Genomic DNA, 25,084 nt, shown 5'->3' on the forward strand with positions numbered 1-25,084 from the left:
CTAACAAGGAAAAGATTCAACCAATGTGAGCATTTTGGGAAAAGTGAAAACCTGTTTCCTCATTTGTAAGGAGAAGCATGTGAAAAGGGAATATGCCTGGAGATGTCCAAAATTCCTCCAGGAGTGGAGGTGGTGAGGACAGAGTCCAGGCAAAATTCTGAGGAAGGCAGTGTATTTCTTTACCTCTTTCCCATCTTATCTTCTCATTTCCTTTGCTCTTTCTATTTCTCCTCCCTCACTGTTTCTTTCCTTTCTAATCCTTCCCTTAGATTTTTGAGCCATTTTCTTTCACTTCCTTTATATATTAGCTCACAGCAGTGACACCCCTCTCAGAGAGATCTATTTTGTTAAGGACTCTGGAAGACAGATCCAAAGGAATGAACCATTAATAGTGAAATTTTTTTTCTTGAGTAGGAAGGATATTTATGAGCAGAAAGTGTTCTCAGAGATTGTCTCTATGACATTTATTCAGTATTTACGAACAGAGATGATGGATGTCTGCGGTGCATCAGACACTTTGGTCAAATATGCAGATGGATAAATGATGTCGCTCTCATTTTGAGGACCCTGCAGTGGCAGGAGAGGGGACAGACAAGCATATACATTAGTAGTTACAATATAATATTGTAATTGTCTTCGCGGAGGCTTGAACCACGTGTCCTGCTCATATAGTCAGGCATGAGAATGGCCCCGGAAACCTCCAGTTCCCTGCTCACTGAGGCTTTGGGGAGGAGAATATGCTAATTGAGTTCATGTGAGAGCTCTGAAACAATACCACCTTGGAACCTGTTTAAATACTGCACAGCTAGAATTTAGTTAGACTTAGCTTTGGTTCTGCCATTTTCGTTTTGGCTTCTTTGGCAGGAAGGATGGACATGAGCCTCTTGTTACTTGGCTGGCCTCCACGTTAGCATTGCCAGTCCGGACTGTGAGATAGCTACGGGCCAGACAGGGGAAGGCACAACGGGGCTGCAGAGCAGACAGACTGTCCTTTGGGTGTTCATAGTATGATTGTCGAGTGACGAATGGTAACACACATTTTCAGACAGGAGTCTGTGCCCTGGTCTCTTCCTGACTTGCCTTTCGCCGTTATAATGATCACATTTTCACTGTCTGCAGTAATAAAAATGAAAAAAAGTTTCCACTCTTTTTAATGTAAAAGTCATAAACCATCTCTTGACAACTGCAGGAAATTATGTCACTAATTTATTTTTGTTGTTAGTGTAACTTTTAGTTGCCTTCCTTATCTTCGTGCCTGATTGTTGTTTTCTGGGACGACGTTAACAGTGTTTTGAAAGTCAGGTCAGAGGTGCACGAGTGATGCAGTCATGATAGAGACATAGATGTGGGCGTTTGGTGAATGTCAAATACTGATTTTAACAATAAGAAATTTTAAGGAGGAATGAGAAGTTCCCAACCAGTAAAAAAAAGATATTCTGTGTGAGAGACTCGTGTTCTGTAGGGATACCACTGTTCATTTCTATTGCAAATAGGAAATATGGCCTCTCTGCCCTAATTTTTACCTTCTTCACTCAGCCTGCTAGTACTTGAGGAATCTCAGATTTTTCAAGTAGAATAGTAGCCATGATATAAAACCCCTCTCTTGTAATCTAGGTCCCTTGCAGCAACCTGCATGCCAGTGATCACTGAATTCTTTGGAGACAGAACTGGTTGTTTTAGTTGCTGATGTAGTTTTTAGTCTCCCCTTCCCTCCGTGCCCTCAACTGCTACATAGGCTGTATCTTGGTGTGACTTTGACTTCCTTTGAGAATTCTGTATCTTCTTCTAAGATTACATGAGACACCTGTAACTTACTCCTGTTAGGAATAACTGGACTCTGACTCAGGACTGGAGACCGTTCCACAGTCGGTTTCCCCAGTTCTCCCCAAGACACCTCACCTCTTCCAGGACTGGTTGTTTGGATCTGATTTTTTTGGTGTTCTGTCTCATTTTGCATTGAAGGTACAACTTTAAAGAAGTAATTTGATTCGAAGGATTCATTCAAAGTCTTTGCTAGTACTGATGAAGTTATTGGAAGTTTGGCTACATCCTCTGTTATTTCCCGTGTGTGTGTGTGTGTGTGTGTGTGTGTGTGTGTGTGTGTGTGTGTGTGTTCTGCAGGACAAGAGGCTCAGTGGGCAGCCTCAGGCCCATCCAGAGGAAAATTTGCAGAGCTGCCTGGACTTCTCACCCAGGTTGGTTTGCAGGAGAGAGTTAAACAGCACTTGAACGATTTGAGTTTTCCATGACAAACACCAAGTGGAAGGTTTTTCTGACAGCAAACATTTTGTTTTGGCCTATGAGGCAGATTTTATTTTTCTTTTTTACCTTTTGTTTTTATTCTGAACTATTTTAAAAGAGAGCAATGAGAAGGAATTATGCCTGGACCATTTCTCCCAATGAAAAACACTGGGTGTGATTATGCAGAAATGGAGTGTGGCCAGAGGAGAACTGAATGGCAGAGTCATCCAAAATGCTTACTGTCCCTTAGGGCTCTGTGGTCTTGGCAACTTGCTTAAACTCTCGGTGCCTTGCCGGTTACTTTCACTGTGTGCTAGAGACAGTAATCTTACTGGATGTGTTGGTGATGAACCAAGATCATTCTTGTAAAACACTAGAATGTGGTAAGCTTCTCGGCTGTTATTGTGTGATTAAACACTAATTCTCTTAGGTCATGTTATTATGTAATGAGGCCTTAGAAACTCAGAACAAATGTCCGCTCATGTTCACCTAACAAGCCAATGTTAGGTGAATTTTTGGCCATTATTTGGTCATTTGGATCAGAGAGGAAGGCCAATCTAGCAATGTGTTCTCTTTTTCAAAGCCCACTTTGTCACACGCATTTGGATCATGCAGTGGCATGGGTGGGGCCCAAATGCCCCCTGAAAGACTGAGCCAATGTTAGGTGAATTTTTGGCCATTATTTGGTCATTTGGATCAGAGAGGAAGGCCAATCTAGCAATGTGTTCTCTTTTTCAAAGCCCACTTTGTCACACGCATTTGGATCATGCAGTGGCATGGGTGGGGCCCAAATGCCCCCTGAAAGACTGCAGTCACCTTGAGTAGCTTCTCTGGTGCTGAGCATATAAACAATTGGAGGAATGATGCTTGGCTATTAAGCAGCTCCACCACTATCCCACTGAGTACACCGTGGTCAGGCCAGCCATTCATTCATTCACTCATGCTGAAGTATTTTAAAGTAAATTAAAGGTATCTTATCGTAGCATTATCCACAATAGCCAAGATATGGAAACAACCTAAGTGTCCATCAACAGATGAATAGATAAAGAAGATGTGGTGTATACATATACACAATGGAATATTATTCAACCACAAGAAAGAAGGAAATCCTGCCATTTGTGACAACATGGATGGGCCTTGAGGGCATTGTGCTAGGTGACATAAGTCACAAAGACAAATACTGCATGATCTCACGTATATGTGGAATCTTAAAAACCCAAACTGGTATTCGGTTGGTGCAAAAGTTACTGCAGTTTTTGCAATTATTTTTAACCTTCTAAACCTCAATTACTTTTGCACCCACCTAATAGAAACAGAGTGAAATGGTGGTTCCCAAGGGCTGGGTGTGTGCGTGTGTGTGTGTGGGGTAGACGGGGGAGATGTTGGTCAAAGGGTACAAACTTTGAATGATAAGATGAATAAGTCCTGGGGATCTAATGTACAGCACGGTGATGATGGTTCACAATAAGGTATTACATACTTGAAAGTTGCTAAGAGACTAGATCTTAGATGTTCTCATCGTAAAAAAAAGATGATTATGTGGCGTGATGGAGGTGTTAGCAAATGCTGTGGTGGTAATAACATTGTAATACATAAATATATCAAATCAACACATTGTATATCTTAAACTTACACAATGTTATATGTCAGTTATATCTTATGAAAAAAAATCTTGACATTCCAGCCCTAATCATACTTAACATGGATATCCACTCCCCTCATCCTTCCAAGGAAGGAAGGAAAGAAGTGTACCTATCTATATATAACACTACCTCTGTATAACATTATCACAGTACAATTAATAATACTTTTTAATGTTCTCTAATATCCAGTTCATATTCAGGTTTTCCAGGTGTGGTCAGATCATATTGTGAACCCACCTTATGTCACTGCAGTCGTGAGAAACGAGGAGGCAGGACTGACTATACGTGGTCTCCAAGGCTCATGGAAGCACGCGAGTTTTATGTTTACTGACTTTAGGAGGAGCTGCTCTGATTTTGTTCCTTCATCCTTGTTCTTGGAGAAGGAGGGTTCAAAGATTATAGACATACTCATAAACTGTGGTTCTACAGTAAGATGGGATGGAAATTTGGAAATAATTTGGTTCATGAAATCAATCGAGACAGGTTTGCAGTTCCTGGCACCGGGCTTGACTCATAGGTTGGGCCACCTCTGAGATCAGCACTGGTGAAATAAATTGTGCACTTGCCAGAGAGAACGAGCCAGCACATTAGCGTCAGGCCCAACAGGTTTTGGGCTTGTTTATATGCTCTGTAAATGTTCACAATGCCATTTAGAATTAAAAAGGAGGACTTTGACAGTCCTTTTGATTTTCTTTTGTTAGTTGAGACTCTGGTCTTTGATTCAGGGAGACTAAATGCTGGATCTCTCAGGTTACCTGTCTAAGAAAACTCCCATTGTTCCAGAACAAAGGGAAAAAAAGTCCTGCCGTGACTGCCTAGGGGATATCAGATGCTCCCAGCCTGGAGGTCACCACTGATTGGCCTGTTCTCTGCATCCAGCAGGTGACCCTGTGAGGTGTTTTCACAGCTTCTTTTACCTTTGCAACCTGCCCGGCCACCTTGTTATGTGTGTGAAGAATGAGGCCCTAGCCCAAGTGAGCTCTGAACCAGCCGAGAAGTAGGGCTGAGAGGTCAGACAGATGGAGACCAAAATGTTAACTTTATTCCTGATAAACATGGGAGGACTGTGGTATGTGGCAACAAAGGGCCCCCTAGTTCTGAACCTCTGAGTCAGGTGGCGTTGGCCCACCACAGGCCTCCTCTTCTGGTGGGCAGCAAAGGGGGAGAAGCAGTAGGCGGGCTTCCAGAAGGTTCCCAAGAGAAGGGACTGAGCTTGCAGTGCTCCTGGTCCTCCTGGTCCGCCAGCGAGGTAACTCCCTCTTCCCGCCCGCGGGAGGAGGACGACAGAGGGTACACAGGGAGGCGCAGTCTCAGAGCAGGGGACATTAAGGGTATAAGGTAACTCTTCGCCCTTTACAGTTACCTTCTTCTTGGGACCTGGCATTCCCCAGTGTCATGGCTGCCTGTGGTCTCCTCCCTTCTGGCTTAACTTCATAGACTCATTCATGTAGAGGGGTGAGAGAAATGAGATCAATTCTGATAATTTATCATTCCATAAATATTGTCATTCATATGATATGCACTCCTTGAATAAATTTTTTTTTCCTTGAATAAATTTTTTTTAAAAAAAATTCATCCTCTAAAGTTCCCCCAACTGAATATGAAGATTTGTTAAATGAATGACTATATCAGTCACTTATTTGCACTGGGGGTCAGAGACTCAAGGATGGGTGTGTGTGTGTGTGTGTGTGTGTGTGTGTGTGTTGTGAGTGGGGCAGAGAGGATGTGAGATGGAGAGCTAAGGCTTTTTGGAAGATTTACTACCTAGAGGAATTCTGGGCTTCTCTGAAGGTTTTTGGAAGATTTACTACCTAGAGGAATTCTGGGCTTCTCTGAAGGGAGGCACATACCCTGAGTGTCCCGGAGCTCAGCTCCTCTGGCTGACAGACCTTCTGCCCCTCTGTCCTGGGATCCAAAGCAAAGATGCTGGAGACTTGAGGCAGCGCTTGTTTTGGGAGCCTTGTCTTTTCCCTCATGGCCAAGCGTCTTTCCATCGAGGGAGTGGGGATGAGCCATCCAGGTCCCATGAAGAAGTTGGTGAGAGGGAAGGAGGAGCCCAGGGGCTGGCAGAGCAGGAGGATTGGGCAGGCAGTGTTTGCTGATACCTTACGAAGTATAAAACCGTACTTTGTCTTCAGGTGTGTTCTGAGAGTGGAGTACAGAGCAGGACACGACTTTTGTTCAAATTAGTAGAGCAGAAGATTGCATTACATTTTTTTGTATTTAAAATTGTGGCAAAATATGACATTAGCCACTTTTAGGTGTACAGTTCAGTGGCATTAAGTATATTCACATTGTACTATCATCCACCTCCAGAACTTTTTCATCTTCCTTAACTGAAAATCTGTCCCATTAACCACCCCCTAGGAACCAGGCCCTAGTCCCCCCATTCTACTTTCTGTCCATGAATTTTACTAACTCTAGGTACTTTATCTAAGTGGGATCATCCAGTATTTGTCTTTTTGTAACTGGCTTATTTCACTCAGCATAATGTTTTCAAAGTTCATTCATATTGTAGCACGTGTCAGAATTTCCTTCCTTTTTAAGACTAAACAATATTCCATTGTACGGATGGGCCACATTGTGTTTGTCCATCATCTGTCCATGGACATTTGGGGGGCTTCCACTTTCGGCTCTAATGTTGACATGAGCATTGGTGTACACATATCTGTTTGCATCACACCTATTTAAAGTAAACTTTGTATGGAAATATATGCGTTACATTTTTGATGACTACGACTCACATCAGTTCAGTGTGGTGACTTACGTTGAACCTGAACTTGTTACCTAAAACGCCTAAAGTTTTAAATGCAACCATCATAACACATTTTATCATTTAGCCTTGCCTATTTTGTCCTGTGTTGTTAATTTTTGTGTACCTAATTATACATTTAATCTTGTTAGTTCCAGTTCACTAAACCAGCCTGTCAAGATCTTTTAGAAATCTGAGTCTCTCATCTGGTTTAATTTTGAGTCGTCTTCAAATGTGATGATCATATCCTCTCTATCTCTATACAAGTCTCTAGGAGCTGTGGGTGCCATTGGAAAGCTCCCCACTGGTTAGCTTATTTCTTTGGGTCGTTCAGCTATCTAGCCAACTGTTCTCACCTCTAGCTCCATTCTTCATCTTGTTCACAGGACATCATAAGGGAACTTGTCATCTTGTGATATGTACGTCTGCATATTTCCATGCTGTAACAGTCTGCAAACCTGTTGAGAAGTGAATTAAGCCAGATGGGGGATACACACTCTTAGTTTTTTTGGTCAGGAATGGTAGCCACCAAAACATTGTAGGTGAGTGAGGGTTAGCTATTCTCCCACAGCCTCATTACCAGCTTATAATGAAGGCAAGATTCAGACCCAATTCAGCGGCAGACACTTATTAAACAAATGTGTACTAGCAATCAGGCAGAATCCAGGCCATATGTTCTCTTCTGTTACCTGAAGCCCCAGCTCTGTGCCTCTTCCATGCTGTGACTACTGCGTGGGATGAAAACTTCCCCTGAGGCACATTGCCAGTATTCCAAGAGCAGGATTCTATTACCATTATGGTAGGCACCAGGCCGCCAGAATTCCTACAAACGCCTGGCTGGATCTTTACAGGATCGAGACTAAGGTACAGGCCAGGGGCCTTGTTGGATGGGTTCTCAGATCCTGTCTGTTTAAGGACAGGGAGTATCTGAAATATTTTACCCCATTATTAACACTTACCACGTTAATTAACAACCCCTCATTTCATCAAGGAACAACCATTTCTGACATTCATTCTGCTAGTTAGCAGACAATCTAGTATCACTCAGACATTGATAGTAAAAGTGCTTCTAGTTTCTATTCCTGGAGTAAGGACTTCTTGGTCAGGGTGCTGGCTGACCAGCTCAGGACATTGAGATATAACTTAACAAGTATTATAGTAAAATTCACAAGTCCTTACATTTTTTAACCCATGTAGTGACCACTTAGATCAAGATGTAAACCATTTCCAGCGACCTGGAAGGCTCCCTGTTACTCTTTCCCAGTCAAAACACCCCCCACCAAAGGTAATCATAGTCTGGCCTCACTAATTTACCATAGATTAGTTTTGCCTGATTAGAATTCTATATAAATGGAATCATACTTACATTTTGTGGGATTCCTTCATGTTGTTGCATGTATACATTGTTTCTTTTTATCACACTGCTGTGTAGTATTCTATTATGTGAAATTTAGGTACCCATTGTGTGGTGGGTGGACATTTTATGGTTTCCAGTTTGGGGCTATTATGAATAAAGCAGCTGAAAACAATCCTTGTGGATGTCTTTGGTGGATGGAGTGTCAGTTATTGGTCAGGGCAAATAACTGTTCCTAGAATTGAAGTTTACATTCACTGGCATGTGGAGAATATCATATTGTCCATGCCAAATGGTTTTAAAGTAAATTGAAGGTGTTATACAAAAACTGTATCAAATGAAGAATGCATTTAGTCTACTAGGACATATTTAGCAAATCCATGCTGGTCCAAAGGCAGATCATTGCTTGTGTGCTCATTGACTATAATCAGCATTGTAAGCCAGAGGGTTAATTTTCCCAAAAGAGATTCTCATGTGAAACTATATTGCTTTTTTCATGCCTTTTCAAAAGGGGTGGGAAAAGAACCTGTTCATTAATTCTGCAAATAGGCAACGTTTTCTAATTGCAGATTCATATTGTGAAAAAAGTAATGAATTACTGAAAAGTCTGAGAATGTAAGCTAGTTGTGTGTGTGGGGGGGTGGTCCCCTGAATTGGAATGAGCAAGGTTTTAAAATATTCATTTATATATTTCTTTCCATATCACTTTGGGTATGGTGATGAAAGAAATATTTGCTGCTAATTTAGAAATCCCTGAATACTCTTATAAAAATTTAATTCCACCCATATTAACTAGGTTGTCAAGACATTTTTCAAGGGCCTGTTTTCCTCTAATAGATTACTAGAGGGAAAGTCTGTTAGCCTACAGCATTGATGGATGAAAGTAGATTAGGGAAGCGGAACTCCGACCACCATTGCAGGATGCTGTGTTGATTTAAATTTTAAAAGAGCCTGTGTTTTATGAAAGTGAAGAATTAGGTTAGCACTCCCCTGCCAAGAGTGGAAAAAAATTCTGGTGACTTGTACCACACACATGCATGTAAGATATCACCATGTCTTTAGAGCACCGAACAATAATTTTAACAACCCTAGAGGAGGGGAATCGAGCAGAGTGAACCAATGTTACAGGATAGCAGTCCTGTTCTGGGGGACCTTTGCGATACATATACCTGTGTGTGCAATGCAGTGCCATTTGTACGAGGTTTATCATTGAAGCTTTGTGTGTAATACGAGGACATCAGACACCAGCAAGTGTCACGCCATCAGTAAGGGAGTGGTTGAAGCTGGCGTGCACAGTGGAATGCTGAGACGTCGTTAACAGACAATGATGAAGGCCTGTGTTCCAAGAAGGACCAATGTCCGGGGACATTGCCAAATGAAAGAGGCAAGGTGGAGAATAGTGTATAGAGTATGCTACTCTTTGTATAAGAAAGATGGAGATGTGGAAATATGTAGGTGAATTAGCTTATATTTGCATAAAGAAACACTGGAAGGATAAACAGGAAACTAATATAAATGCATATCTATAGTGGGTAGAGGGGCATGGAGCGATTGCGAGTACTTATGGGAATGACTCCTCTGCATGTGTCTGTTTATATAGTGCTGACTTTCTGAGTCATGCAGAAAACAACGAACCAATGAAAGTGAATATGGGTGGGCACCCCCTTTGACACTGAACTGGACCAAGAGTGGATGGTGGAAAATGAATCTTGTTGAGTGCATTGTGAAAGAGTCAGGCCACCCGCACCATTTCTTTTCTCAGAAGCTAAGTCAGTGCTGTTCATTCATTCATTCAGTCAGCAAATGCTCATGGAGTCAGTCCGCCCCTCCAAGGTGCTCTCGGTGGGAGCCTGAAGGCCCAGGCTTTCCTGGAGCTGGCGTTCTTGAAGGGGCAAATAGACAACAAACAGGTGATGAGCGAGGGAGAGAAGGTTCGTGCTGGAGGGAGGGGGGAAGAGTCCAGGCTGAGGTCAGAAGGGGAGGTTAATTGCTGATTACATTTCTATGTATTTGTGGTACATTTGTGGGTAATATTGGTGTACATGGGACTATAAAGTGGAGTCAATTCTCACTTTTAATTTTTTGCTACCCCAGTCAGGATTTCATTTCACGATAATATGATTGTCACTTCAGTTAAGTTTCAAATAAGGAAAAACACATTATTGTAGATCACTGTACTCCCGTCTATTACTGTGTTGGCAAAAGACTAAAATTTTGTTTAAAAAAAAAAAAAAGTTGATTTGACGATCATAATTTGTTTTCACAACAGTGGGGTTATATTGGGAATTATATTACCTATATGGTTTCTGACTATAATCATAGGTTATTAAATGGACAAGATATTATTATGATAAGTCAATTTTTTCCATTCAAGGAGTAGTTAAATATAAATTACCCTTTAAGTTGACATACTAACTACAGAATTGAAACACACGTGCAAACACACACACACACACACACACACACACACACCCCTCCCTCACACTTCGTATATCTTCATGATAGTCGTTTTCTGAAAATACTGTAGAGATATTTCCACAGTAGATGATGTAGACATTTGAAACATATTTCTCCTGTGTTTATTCAGTTTTTCTTATTCTGGTCTTTTACTGGCACTTTTCTCTTTCACAGTCTCTGAATCAGATGAAAGATTAATATGGTCACTTTAAAGTTTTGATGATGAAATGATTTTTTAAAAGAGACTTTTCTCTGATTCTTTGGGTTCAATGAAATCTTAGTGAAACTTGAGAAACAAAGATTAAAGCCATAGAAAAATGTGATGGACAAAGTGTTTCTTGCATCTCCAAATCTACAACAACTTAAGTCTTGCTGAGATAAGAAGGAATAACAACCCAGACTAGTGCCCAGACTTGGGAGAATGGAATTTGCCTGGCAACCAAAGTCTAAAATATAGGTCTATGTGGAGCCAGCAGAGTTAAAAGCAATCCTAGGTTTGTTTTTTAGTTAAGAAACCACCAGAAACCAGCTTTGTTTTAAGGGTTAATACAGATCCTTATTTCTTAATCATGATAAACCCCTCTCTACAGAACAGTAAGGAGATACCCAGGAGTTCTAAGAATCCCGTCATCCTAGGAAATGCACAAAAAGGTGATGATGGGAGTTCGCCATCGTTATCTCCCTGTTCTCTGTTGTGCATGAGTGTTGGGCCATTTTTGATGAGTGGCTATTTCAGAACTTTGTTGGATAAGTTCTCTTGGAATCCCGGTGAACTCAGGAGGACATGATGTTTGCTTCCCAGTAGACAAAGAAAAGGGGAGGCAGTCACCGCACGAGTTTGTCCACCCTGCCACCTGCGCTGGCCTTACAGGAATGTTTGACCACATCCCTGGGCCTGGCCTGGGGAGTCACTAGAGATAGTCTGGAATGGCGCAACTGTCCCGTTCTCCATCATTGACACAGTGAGGCAACCTTGCAAAAGTGTTTGATGCGTAAGGATGAGGCAAGGGATCTGGGAACTGTGAGGATACATGTCCAGTGCTCGCTCAACTGCATTTCCTGTCTGAATTTACTTACCAGGCAATGAATAACAGCAACAGGAATACAGATGTAAGAAAGGATGATGGGGAAATGCAGTGAAGGTGGGCTGGTCCTCTAACACCTCTTGCTGTTTGGGGGATCAGTTTAATGGGAGACATTTTTAAAGTAAGTGCGCCCCAGAGCAGTGCAACAGCCTGTGAAATCTTTCGCAGCTCCTTTTAGGCACGCTTCCTCGGTGACTGCAGCCCATGCATGCCCCGAAGGGAAGACTAGCTCCAAAGCGTGGAGATTGGATTGTTTCAACCACAACATCTTTGCAGGAACACTTTTGTTGCTCGTCACCTAAAGCAAAGATTGCTTTTCTTGGGAGCAACTCTCTGTTTTCTAAATACACAGTAAGTGCTCTTCTCCGGTGTCCACTTCACCCAAATATTCCCAACGGGCACTTCTTCCAGCTGCACATAGCACTATCCTTAGCGCCTTTGTGAGTCAACAAAAAAGATGAGGGTATGTTCACAGTAGTTTTAGTGTTTTATCAAAGCCCAAATTCGGAAAATTTCATGAAAAATAAATGGATTCTTTCATAGGCGTATTTTACTGAATAGACAATTTGTATTTCGGGCCTGGTAAGAGTTTTGTAAACTGCTGATAAGCATTTGACCATATTTATGAGAGTCTCAAGGCAGTCCGACAGAATGGGTGTAAAATACCATAGTAAGAAGGGCAACAGAAATAGAAAAAGCTGATATTTGTGCATTGCATTGGAGCTCACTGTACAAAATTTCTGTCGTATGTGTCATTAAATATGAGAGGCGTCAAAGGACAGACAAAACGGGCTCAGTGGGCTGATTTGAGGCAGGGAGATTTTCTTTTCTTTTTTTTCTGATTGAGGTTATGTTGAATTTGTAGATCAATTTTAGGGGTTTGAACTTTTTCATAATTTTTTTTGTGGGTTCTTGCATCTATGAACACACTTCCCCCCACCATTTATTTTGTCTCTTTAATTTTTGTCAACTATGTTTTGTAGTTTTCAGTATATAGTTTTATATAACTTTTTACATATTTTTTCTTTTCACACATCCCTCACTTCCCTCCCCTTTGGCAACCATCTGCTTGTTCTTTGTATCTATGGCTCTGTTTCTGTTTTGTTTTGTTTATTCATTTGGTGTCTCAGAGTCCTCATGGGGGGGGCAAAAAATTGTACACATTTCAATTCAACTTCGAAAAGTAATACATAGGTTGTTATCTATGTATTACTTTTCGAAGTTGAATTGAATGACGGTAGCAATGTGTAGTATGACGTTCACGCAAAAGATGGCGTTAATCAAATAAATGCCAGCGTCATTCATTGTGTTATAATATTAACACAGTTTTTTCCTTTCTTAAAATGTGTGTACATTTTTTGGCACCCTCTGTGCAAGCAAAATCATATGGTACTTGTCTTTTTCTGTCTGACTTATTTCACTTAGCATAATACCCTCTAGGTCCATCCATGTTGTTGCAGATGGTAAGACTTCATTCTTCTTTATGGTTGATTAATACTCCATTGTGTGTGTGTGTGTGTGTGTGTGTGTGTGTGTGTACACGTGTACACACTATATATTCTTTATCCATTTGTCTATCAATGGGCACCTAGGTTGCTTCTATATCTTGGCTATTGTAAGGCTGCAGTGAACATAGGGGAGCAGATATCTTTTCGAATTAGTGTTTTTGTTTTCTTTGGATAAATACCCAGAAGTGGAATTACTAGGTCGTATAGTACCTCTATTTTTAATTTTTTGAGGAATCTCCATACTGTTTTTTGTAGTGGCGGCACCAATTTGCAATCCCAACAACAGTATATGAGGATTTCCTTTTCTCTACATCCTTCCCAGGATGTGATGGGGGCTTTTGTTTCTAACCAGTTAAGGTAGTGGGGTCCCCTCATCTAGGTAAGAATTGCTTAGAGGGCAGTGCTTTACAGCAGCACAGACAAGGAACATTCTCAGGGGGCTGGGAAGAAGAAATAAGCATTATACCAGAGAAGGGGCATCTCTTGGTGAAATTCTGTTGACTAAACAGCAGGTGGAATTTGTGTCAGGAGCAAACATGTTTCCTATTTGGTTAGGGAATGAAAATAAGCCCCAAGAGTTAAAATGTATATTTTATATATACAGAGGGTGCCAAAAAAAATGTATACACATTTTAAGATAACATCTCTTTAAATATTTTTTGCATCCCCAGTATATAATGTATATATAAAATACAAAATATAAGATATAAAAATAAATAAATATATATGTATATATCTGTGTGTGTGTGTGTGTGTGTGTGTATGTACACACACACACATATATATACAGAGGGTGCCAAAAAAAATGTATACACATTTTAAGATAACATCTCTTTAAATATTTTTTGCATCCCCAGTATATAATGTATATATAAAATACAAAATATAAGATATAAAAATAAATAAATATATATGTATATATCTGTGTGTGTGTGTGTGTGTGTGTGTATGTACACACACACACATATCATGTGTTGGTGCTTATTAGTACTTATTAGTAAATTTGGTCATTTGTTTATTTTATTTATTTATTTCTGTCATTTGTTTATATTCAAGTGTTGACCTTTTTGAGTAAACAACAAGAATTCATAACCCGCCTATATCAACGAATTTTCTCACGTCTGACGTTGCCAGTTCTGTGCTTCCACAACCAAGTTCCTGGTGCTTTTTCTCACCTGGGGCGGTGATTTGAAGGATGTGATACAAATGCTGAGCTGTGTTCTGAAGGCCTAGTTAAAAATGTATCTCAAAACAATAATAAAAGTCACTGGCTGTTCCCCCTCTTCCACCCATGATTGTTGAATGACAAGGTAAGACATTAATTGGGGTGATGGATGTGCAAACATCCAGCGCAGGCCTTGGCAGGTGGCTGTCTCATAAACTGATGTCTCCCTTATCTTTGGTAGTGCTTTCAGCCTTCCCCCCGAGTCCTGCCACGTGCAGACAGCACTGAACACGGGGGCGCAGGCATCTCTGGATGACCCTGAGGGACACTGACTCTCCAGGGAGATGTGCCACTGTCATCCTGGGGCGTCACCTACCCTGGCACACTGACTCTTTTGGGAAGTTTAGCCATAGTGGCCAACACCCCAAATATGTTTTGTCATTTTCATGTTCTTTGAAATCTGGCCACTCATATATGGTTCATCAGGCAATTCTCTTAAGCAGGAGGTTAGATTGAACAGCACACTCATTCCCCAGCCCTTTTGGATATCGGGCAAGGATTAATTGTTGCTAGAGTCTGCATTTGCATGTGCCGCCCAAATGTGGAAATCTGATGAGAACACACCCATAAAGTACGAAGAGTTCTGTGGATTTTAGTGACATGCACAGCTTCTAATGGTGGGTTTCTAATTGAAGAATAATGAGGCAGCATTTTTTTTTTCCACCAACTCAAATAAAAATAAAGAAGAAATTCTCCTTCTCACCTAGGAACTTCTGTAGCAGTCACTAATTATAGACAATCCTCAATTACCCATGAATTCAAGGGTTCTTCAAGATAAAGTCTCTGATAATCCCCAAATTTCACTTTCATTATTAGTTCATGTTTCTCTTGCAGCAGTTTTGACACAAGAGGTAACATTTTGAATAACCAGTACATGTTCTATCCAGGTTGTCACATTTAGTTTTCCCATTGGCGCCATGATGTGAGTATTACCCCCATATTACAGATGGAGAGACTGAGGTTCAAGGAGGCTTAATGCAAGGTCACCCCGTGAGTCATCGAGCGAGGCTGCAGTGTCACCTCTCTGACTCCAGATCCATTTTCTCTCTCTTCAACTACTGCCTACCCACTGGTGAAAACACTGTAAAATGTTCTGAAAGATAGGAAGCCAGAAAAAGGCTAACCCAATCTCGAATCATCAACTTCTGAGTCACCAAGAATTGACAAATATTTGAGAGCGTTAGCTTCAGTTTCTTCATATAAAAGTATTAAGAGATACTGCAAGGAGAAAATGAGATAGATAATGGATTAAATACTTTGATAAATACAATCAGCAATAAATGTGCCAAGGACAACTGTCAGTTGTTTAAACCTCTGCTCCTTGAGAAGAATCTGTGCCTGGATAGTGTCTTCGGCCCTTCTGAATTATAGGAGGGTCGCCCTGGGCTGCACAGGGCTGTTTACACAAGTTGAGAGCTACATCTGGTCTAGGCAAAGAGTAGCTGCCAAACGAAGCCCGTTTGTTGAAGGAGGACGGCCTTGGCCAGGAGCACGGTCTTGGCCAGGAGCACATTTGCTTGTTTAAGATCTCTAGAACTTTCTGGCTGAAAGGGAGACAGGTTTTGATGACTGATTTTGAAGCTGACCAAGTGTCATTGGTGGGGAGGTCTCCAGTAGGGGGAGGAGGTTTTCCCAGGGTGGCCTGGGGCTGAGAACAGTCAAGGACAGTGTGGCTGCCCAAAAGGCCAGGAGGGAGCATTGTTTTGCATTTTCCAGAGGCAAGCGGGCCCCCTGGTGGGTGCCCTTGCAGTCTGAGGCACCCGCTCCAGCCACAGCCCACGTGGTGGGAACCTGTGTGCGGTGGTGGTTTAGGCTTGCAGGGGCCCAAGTCTGGTTTACACCCAAATCCCAGACCACACCCTCCCCTTTCCGAACCAGAATTTCCAGAAGGTTTGAGCTTTGTCATCATTTCCTTTCATGTGGTTGTTTTCTTCAATTGGATTCAGGCAAGCAAATAATCAGGTATTGGAGGGCTGGGGGTGCCTGTTTTTATTCATTATTTGTCAGCCTCTTCCCAGTCCCAAATCTCCTCTGCCCTCAGCAGCCCAGGGAAAGGTAGGTCATTAAAGCCCATGGAAATTAAATAAACTTCTCTGGAGGGAGAGATTCCTAGGGCACGAAGACCTGCAGCTCCCCTGATACAGAGGAAAAGGAGTAAGGAGAGGAAGGTGTCCTGTGGGCAGGGAGCTCGTTCTATTCCTGGGACCCATGAAGTCACTGTCCCACTCAGCCGAAGGGGAGCCTCTGAAGTGGGAATGTGGTTTTGTTTCTATTTAGAGCAAGAAGACCCACCCAGCATTTTACTGCTCCTGAAGGAAATCTAGGTTCTAGGTGAGAAGATTGAGGTTTTCCCACCCACCCCTTTTCATATGTAGACTTAGAAAGTCTGGATTTCAGCCTGTAATTAGTAACTCACAGTTACCCCTTTTCTCCAAGCCAGGCCTTGGCTGTGGGTGCTTTCACTTAGGCAAAGCCAAGTAAAAAGCAGTATTTGTATAATATCCCTGATTTGGTTTGCTACCCTCTGGCATAGGTTTGTAAAGAAAAGACACACCTTTCACAGGAATTGCTAGTCCTTAAACAAATACGCAACAAGAGCTTACTATGTGGGAATGCTGAGAACTTTTTTCCCAGGAAAAGCTAATATAATAAAATGATTTGGCAAAAGCGCTTGTAATCTAATATTATTTACTAAGTTTTTAAGAATCTGGTTTTTAAATTTGCAGCTTCTGGAGGAAATAATGTTATATTTTACTTGGAGAACAATTTAATTGAAATGACCCTTTCAAGGGATTTGAAAATTCACGTTTTAAATTATTCTTTTAAGGCTTTGTGTATAATTGGTTCTCAAAGAAGCTGGTTATTCCTGGCAGATTTTTTTTCCTCTGTCCTCACTATTTTTGGTTTACTAGGTTGATCTGAAGTATTGAACATTTTCTTTTGGACATATTCTGATATTTAAGTAAATGAATAAATACCATAAAAAAGGTTGGTGAATTTCCTGCTTGATTGCTTTGGATTTTTCTTTGATCCAAAGATTTATCTCAATAATTCCAAATGTTCTCATGTTAGTAAACAACCAGATAATTAGGTTTTTCAGATTGTTTCAAAATGTCCAGTATCATATAAACATAGCTAGCCTTGAGGGCTGCGTTTGCTTTCCACATTTCATAATGATTTTCTCTAAAGCTTTTGAAAACTTTTAACTTTCCATATAGTACATACAGGCTTACTTTTGTAAGTTAAGGAAAGTGTGCTTCCTTCCCACCCCCCTGTGTATGATATATAAAGACTTAAAGAAGAATGTAAACATCGGCTTTAATCCTGTCACTCAGAAATAACCAGTTAAATATTTTATGTATTTTTCAGGCTTTTCCTGTGCATATATAGTTAACACACTTACTTTCATGTTGTTTCTTGTTTCTTCCGTTGCTCATTAAATGACATATCCCCGGCATTTTCCCATTTTGCTAAATCTTTCCCCGAAATACTGTACATGCCTTTTGAATCCCAAGAAACCCAGTCCTAACAAAGTGTGCCTCATGGCGCAGGCGCTGCCACCTGTTTACTAAACAGTATGTGTGTGGGGGGGTCCGTTAGCGCCCTCTCATTGTCCTCCTTCCTCCACTCGTGTGTTTTTCTACACGTTTACTTTTAGTCCTACTTTCTCGTTTGCCGGTCCATCAGAAGTGGAGGCTGAGTGGCATTCATTGCTCGCTGACTGTCCGCTTGTGCACATGCGCACTGCAGGCTGTGGGGAGCAGGCTTGCTCCTCTTGAAAAGTGGGCGTTAGTCCTGGTGTGCGTCAGCCTGTCTCCGAACAAACAGGGTGGCTTCCTTTATGATCGATTCTCTTTCGTATTTACTTTGGGGCCGCCATCACATATTCTCGATGTTGACCTCTATTAATAACTGGAAACAGCATCTCAATCAATGGGGCGGACCCATTTCTTAGTGGCCGGTGTGGGGCTAGCTTGGCCTATCAGGTGACCACGTGAACTAGGTCCTAGGTCTTTGACTAGGGCTCAGCAACCAAAACCTGAGGGTTAAAGGTCAGGTGCTATCCTGGCTGCCACGGTGCTGGCTGAGGGCCCTTCAGCTCATAGGTGTCTGAGAAGCAGGAAGGCAGGACTCGAGCACCCTGCACCCCCATACACACCTGGGTTCTCCACCCATCTGTCTTCCTGCTGAGTGGGTCTCAGATTTCTTCCTTTACTACTAGCACAATAATGAGAGACATGTTGAAAAAGCTGTGTTTCTGAGCTTGGCTGCGTGTTGCCATTTAATCTGAGATGTCTCTGCCCTTATCTTTCTCCCCTGTCCAGCGCACAGCCCTTCTGGGCATATAAATCACTTTACTGAGGTGTGAGGGCATTCTGAGATACAGATGACATGCTATCCAAGCAGTTCCCCATCATTTGTCTCTGTTTATTCATGTCTAAATTTGTCATGTGCCTTGATGGCAGGAGGCCCTGGCAAGACCCATGAGCCTAAGACGTCTCCGCATGTCACTGATTGCTCAGCCTGGTGTGGCCTTCAATCCTCTCCTTCTTGTGATTATAAACCTTGCTCCTCCTCCTCTCACTCAAGCACACCCCTTCTTCCTATATGGAGACCTGGTGCAACTTTATTCCAGCCTGTCTCATTCTTTCCTCCCCTTCATTCCTCGTCTCAGTCTCAGGCTTTTTATGTTCAGCATTCATTCATTCATTCACTGCATTCATTCATTCAGTTTTAATATTGGATATCTTCTATGTGGCAGGCCTTCTGCTTGAGGCTGTGTGTACAGGGAGAAGCAGGATAGTCCCTGCCTTCCAGGGGTCCACTGCTCCTTACCTGGGGAGCCAGTAAGTAGCTGTATGTCCAAGGTGGGGATCGAGCTAACAGTGGGCAAGGGCTAACAGAAACACAGGAGAAAGTGGGCATGAGTCTCTCTGGGAGTCAGGAAAGCCATCAGTGGTGAAGTGACACCCCTTAAAGAGTTTTCTAGGCCAGTGTGGGGCAGAGGGAAGACTGCAAGTAGGCGGAAGGACTAGCTATATGTTAAAAGGAATTGTTTTTTATTAGACAGTGTTCTTAAGTCCCTTTGGACCTTCCTTCCACTTCCAAGTCAATGGGAGGCTCCTTTGGGGAGTCAGTGGAGAGACGAAACGGCTAGTCTGTGACAGTGGCCCAAACTGGCACCTCTTCCATGAGTGTTGTTTGTTTTTTTACCATTTTAAAAATTGTAGTCAAATATACACAACATAAACTTTACCATTTTAGCAATTTTTAAGTATACACTTCTGTGGCATTAAGTACATTTACACTCTTTTTCAACCATCACAATTATCCATCTCCAGAACTCTTTTTATCTTCCCAAATTGAAACTTTGTCCCTCATTACACACTAACTCCCCATTCCCCCGCCCCTTCCCCAGCCCTTGGCAACCATCATTCAACTTTCTGTCTATGAATTTGACTACTGTAGGTACCGTATTTCCCCCAAAATAAGACCTAGCCGGACAATCAGCTCTAATGCGTCATTTGGAGCAAGAATTTATATAAGACCGAGTATTATATTATATTATACCCGGTCTATAAGACCTGGTCTTATATTAATTTTTGCTCCAAATGACGCATTAGAGCTGATTGTCTGACTAGGTCTTATTTTCGGGGAAAAACGGTACCTAAGATAAATAAAATCATACAGTGTTTGTCTTATTGTGTCTGGTTTATTTCACTTCTAATGTCTTCAAGGTTCATCCATGTTATAGCATGTGACAGAATTTCATGTATTTTCAAGGCTGAGTAATACTCAACTGTATAGACTACATTTTGTTTATCTATTCACCCATCCCTGGGCACTTGGGTTGCTTCCATCTTCTGCCTATTGTGAATAATGCTGCTGTGAACATATAGCAGTTATCTGTTCAAGTCCCTGCTTTCAGTTCTCTTGCAAATGTGAGGTTTGAACCCCTCCTAGATCTGTGTTTGGGAACTATAATATGGTTGTGTTCACGGACATGGAAGCTGCCTCCTCTTCCACCTTCCTGCCATGTCAAATGAATCATACTTAATACAATACTGAGGTGGGTTTCAGAGGTGGTGTGTTACAATGGGTTCCCCTTCCCACTTTTATGAACTAGGAAGCATAGTGGAAGCATTTACTGACAAATGCTAAGCAGGAGTTGACTGCCCCCCTGAGTTCTGGAAGTGCCAGGGGAGATGGGAGGGGTGAGAGGGAGGAGCAGGGAGAGAGCGCAGTGCTGATTTGAGCGCAGCCCAAGAAGTAGAAATGATGGGAACTCATGAGTTTGCATTTCATGGTGGTACATGAGGAAGAAAGAAGAGTCTAGAGTGAATCCCAGGTTTCTGGCTTGGGCGACTGGATGTCCCATTAACTAGATGACTGGCAAATGGGAGGGTGCTGAGAGATCACAGAGCACGCTTCTATTCTGGGCCTCTCCATAACAGGAGAAGAGGCTCCATGGGCCTGCTGATGAGCTGCAGGGTCGGGATAATTACAACGTGACCGTATAATGGAACTGAAAAAGGAAATAAAGATACTGTATAATTAGTGTGAAGTTAGATTCTTAGTCAAAGAAAACGGTTATATTTCTTTACAGAAATTTCTCTTATTGTGTCAAGATTTTTTATTTTGGGAATCTGCAGTGAAGGTTAATATTGTCTTGGTTTGTTTCAGAGGTGACAGATGAAACTAGGAGAGCAATTTGATATTAAATGTTATAAGTATTTCCACCTAAATTTCTGTACTTTACTTTGAACATGAATTTGGGGTGAGTTAGTACTTTACTCTTACTAGTACCTGCGTTGTCTGGCTCTATAAACCTTTGTCAGTCGGTTTGCCAGTCGTCCTTCCTAGCAAACCCAGCTGTTTATTTTTTCTTCTCCAAGTCCCAGTGCTATAGAATTGGAGTGAAGTATGCAGTGAGAGGAACAGATGGTATGGGAAGGATAATGCATTCCCTTTCAGAGAACTTGGTCTGGAGATGCTCGTGGGTCATCCAGGTGGAGGTTAAGTAGGTGGTTGGATGTAAAGGCCTAGCCCTCAGGTTTGACCTGAGCCTGGAGGTAGCTGAGGAAGTCATTCCAGTGCCCAGGCGGGTGAGATTTCTAGAGAGAAAGAAAGACACAAAAAGAGGAGAAGACTAGAGAGAAGACTGTGCTCTTCTTTGTCTACTCCCATGGCCGATTTAGGTGACAAAGTAAGCGATAGGGCCCAGATTGAGAGATAACCTGGGGCTTTGTCCCATTCCACTGTCTTCATGTGGACCGTGCAGAATGCAGAGCAGGAAGAATGGGGTTTCACTAGACAGGCTGGAGGCGACAGCATGAGGTGTGGCAGCTGTGTGGGCCAGGGACGAGGCGCCCACAGGGGAGACTGCACAGGGAGGTCAGTCAGGTGTGTATTGAAAGTCCAAGGACGGAAGTTGAGGCTGGTGGGAGTGGTCGACTATGAGATGCCCGAGGGGACAAGGTGATTGACAGGTGTCCACTGCATTTGGCTGTTAGGAGGCCCTCATGGCCTTTACCAGAACTGCTTCAGGTGATGATGGTGTAAAATCCAAGATGGGGTTCTTCCAATGTGCTTGTTCCTTCGCTGTAAAATTCCAGACAACTCTGTCAGTCTGAACATGATGCTTCTTATCACTGTTCCTTGCTAAAAATACCCTTCCACAATTCAGGAGACTTCCATTATACATTTTAAATACCAGTATTTGAACTCAGACACTTCTAGTCCTCTCTCTGGAGGCATCTCCTCAAAACTCGTTATCCTTATTTTAACAATAAAATGGGGTATACTTTTATTTGCTGGGATTCCCAACCCCCAAGGTGCTTGATGAGCCAGAGTTTGTGGGAATCTCCACGGGTCACAGGTAGCATGGCTTAGTCACCCAGTGACACTGGAGGACCTTGGGCAGAGTACAGTTGTCAGGCAGGGGACCCTGCTAGCTGCACTATTAGTCACGCAGGGTCTCTGGTCCCACTCCCCACATAAGGACACAGGATGTGGCAAGGCCAAAAAGGAACACCCACGGAGCCATAGGTAGGGGAGTCACACCACTACAGTCTCACTGGTGGCTGGATTCACACAACATGCGACCTGCTGTCCACTTTTCTGCCAACCGACCGACTCGACTCTCCTCGACTCGACTCCCCAGCGCAGCCGCGGAAGTTGTACTAGTGGCCAACAGCTCAATGGTTACAGCTGACGGCCATCTACTACCCGAGCCAGCACCTTTCCACGTGAGGCCGAGAGCCTGGAAACTGCTCTCTGGGGCTCTGTTCCCACGACAGTATTATCAGTTGGTTCCCCTTAGCTTCTCTCCTTGGACTGTCCTTTAAACCACGTCTGTGAAAGTCAGGCGTGTCATGGATTCTAACCTTACTCTTGCCGCTTCTGAGTTACTGCTGTTCTGTGACTCTGTTTCACAGACACTGGTACCGTAGGGGCCCACCATGTTTGAGGCACTGTATCACATGCTTGACGTGTATTGTCTCATTTAATTCTTATGTTATAGCTTTAGGAAGTGAGTGATAGAAGAACCCCCTCTGCTGAATGAGGAAACTGTGACAGACAAATTTAAGAAATGTCCTTGAATCTGGTGGTTTTCAAACTTCAGCGGGCATCAGAATTCCCTGGAAGATTTGTTAAAACACAGGCTACCGGGCTCCCAGGGTTTCTGATTCAGTAGATCTGCAGTGGAGCTGGAGAAGTGGCCTTTCTAATAAGTTCCCAGGTGGTGCTGCTATTGCTGCGGGTGGTGTAGGGACGGCACTTTGGGAACCACCACAGTTAGCCACTCAGCTAAGCCGGGGTCAGGGGTTCACACCTGGGCTTGGCTGACAGCAGGTATGCTCATTGCTTTATGGGAAATACACCTTGGGAGCCCACAATGGAGGGAAGCCTGCTAACTGTCCGGGATGGACTAAGGGCTTCCTAGTAGAAAATTCAGGTGAGCAGCTGTTTCTCTTTCAGGTGAGATCCTGGAATGGTCGGGTGCAGTGAGGCCAAAGGAAGGGGTGGCAGCAGGAACTAAGAGTGGCCATTGCCCATACAGTTGCCTAAACAATCATAACATTGACAAAAATCAATTTATTATCACTATGTGCCAGCAATTCTAAACAATATCTGTGATAAAAATACTCTCTCTCCAATCCCCTTAAATGTGGCTAAAGATAAAAAAGCTTAAATACTGCATTATTAGGTCTCCAAATTCAGGGACCTCATCTTCTATTTCTCTGGTTTACCCACATGGGTTAGTGCTTAGTCAACGTCTAGTTGGTAAATCCTTCCTCCTTCATCTTGATTTTAATGTTAAAATAACCTAACTTAAAATACTCCAGTAATAAATAACACACTATAGAGCCGTGCATTTCCTGGGTGAGTTTCATAGAACTTATTAAGTTGGTGCAAAAAAAAAGTAATTGCAGTTTAAAAGGTTTTAGGGGTTACCAGAGGGTAAGCAGGCAGGGGGGCTCTAGAAGAGGGTAAACGGGGTCTAATATATGGTGATGGAAAGAGAACTGACTCTGGGTAGTGAACACACAATGTGAGATATAGATAATGTATTACAGAATTGTACAGTTGAAATCTATGTAACTTTACTAACAATTGTTGCTCCAGTAAACTTTAATTTAAAGAAAAAAAAATTGCAAAAACCGCAGTTACTTTTGCACCAACTTAATAGAATCAGAAAATGTCTGCTACTCATCTTTGTATCAGAGAGTGATTTCATCACCAGACACAGATGAACCTGTTGAATCCTCACAGTGACCTTGTGAGGTGAGTTCTGTGATCACCCCACTGTGTTACAAGTGAGCAAATGGAATCGCACAGAGGTGAGGTGACTTTCCAAGGTCAGACAGCTAGTGAGTGGGCAGAGCCAGGATTCCCACCAAGCAGCCTGGCTCCAGAGCTCATGCACTTAACCACTATTCTCTACTGCCCCTCAGGTAGACAGTCAGTGCTGAATACATGCACACTGCGGGGAAGTCCGTGGGCATAGTAGATGCCAGCAGTCCAGGCAGCTCCAGTCTCCACGTGGAGCGGGCTGCTGTGTGGGTCACTCTAGTCCTGGTTAGGCCGGGTGTGGTTCGGCGCGCAGAAGCTCCCTCCACGACACATCACGCCTTTCTTGCAAGCCGCTGCCTCGCTTACCTCCGCTGCAATGCAATGTGGTTTCCTGTGAGGGGGCGGTGATTGGCATTTATAGAGCATCTTACAGCCAAGAGCTCCAGAAGCAATGATTGCCTCTTTAATCGTCTTAGCATCTCTCTGGCAAGAGGGAAGTTAACTGGGTAGCCTGCTCTGCTCCCTCTCCGTGCATTTCCACTCCTGCCATAGCCAGGCTGCGTACAGGGCAAGGTGGGAGGAGGAGAGGGGCTGGCAGGGGAGCAAATCATTTCTTTTAAGTCACCTTCAGAGCTAGGTGGAAGTGTAGGGCCTCTTGGGTCCTCAAGGTCAGCTCACCTGCATTCCCCATATACTACCTGGTAAGTCAGTGGAGAAATAACCTTTTTCCTCCTAAGGAACTCTCACCAGCCACTGTTACTATTCACCTTGTGTTCAAGGAAAGAAAGTTAGAATAAAATACTTTTTTTTCTCAAGCAATGAATTCTTCTGTCTTGGCAGCTACAGTGTTCAAGACAAGCTATTCAAAGAAATAGAGAAAAGGGAAAGGGATGCGGTCTGGGAAACTTCGTCAGTGTTTTTCTTGCATATGCATGTGTATATTACACATTTCATCTGTGCAGCAGCCCTTGGCTGTGTTGTCTTTTGTTATGCAGATTTTATTGAATTCAGTAACAGCACC

The 25,084-nt window shown here is 42.7% G+C and overlaps 1 protein-coding gene and 1 non-coding gene across 3 annotated transcripts in view; both read left to right on the plus strand.

Moving 5' to 3' along the window:
- The window catches only part of CAMK1D (calcium/calmodulin dependent protein kinase ID), a 375,375-nt gene that overhangs the window by 64,187 nt on the left and 286,104 nt on the right, over positions 1–25,084 (plus strand). The window lies entirely within an intron of this gene.
- On the plus strand, positions 8,944–9,072 carry LOC117019255 (U6atac minor spliceosomal RNA). Its single transcript, XR_004422454.1, has one exon. It is a non-coding gene; the product is annotated as a U6atac minor spliceosomal RNA (small nuclear RNA).

Source organism: Rhinolophus ferrumequinum (assembly GCF_004115265.2).
Source record: "Rhinolophus ferrumequinum isolate MPI-CBG mRhiFer1 chromosome 5 unlocalized genomic scaffold, mRhiFer1_v1.p scaffold_110_arrow_ctg1, whole genome shotgun sequence".
Lineage (NCBI taxonomy): Eukaryota > Metazoa > Chordata > Mammalia > Chiroptera > Rhinolophidae > Rhinolophus > Rhinolophus ferrumequinum.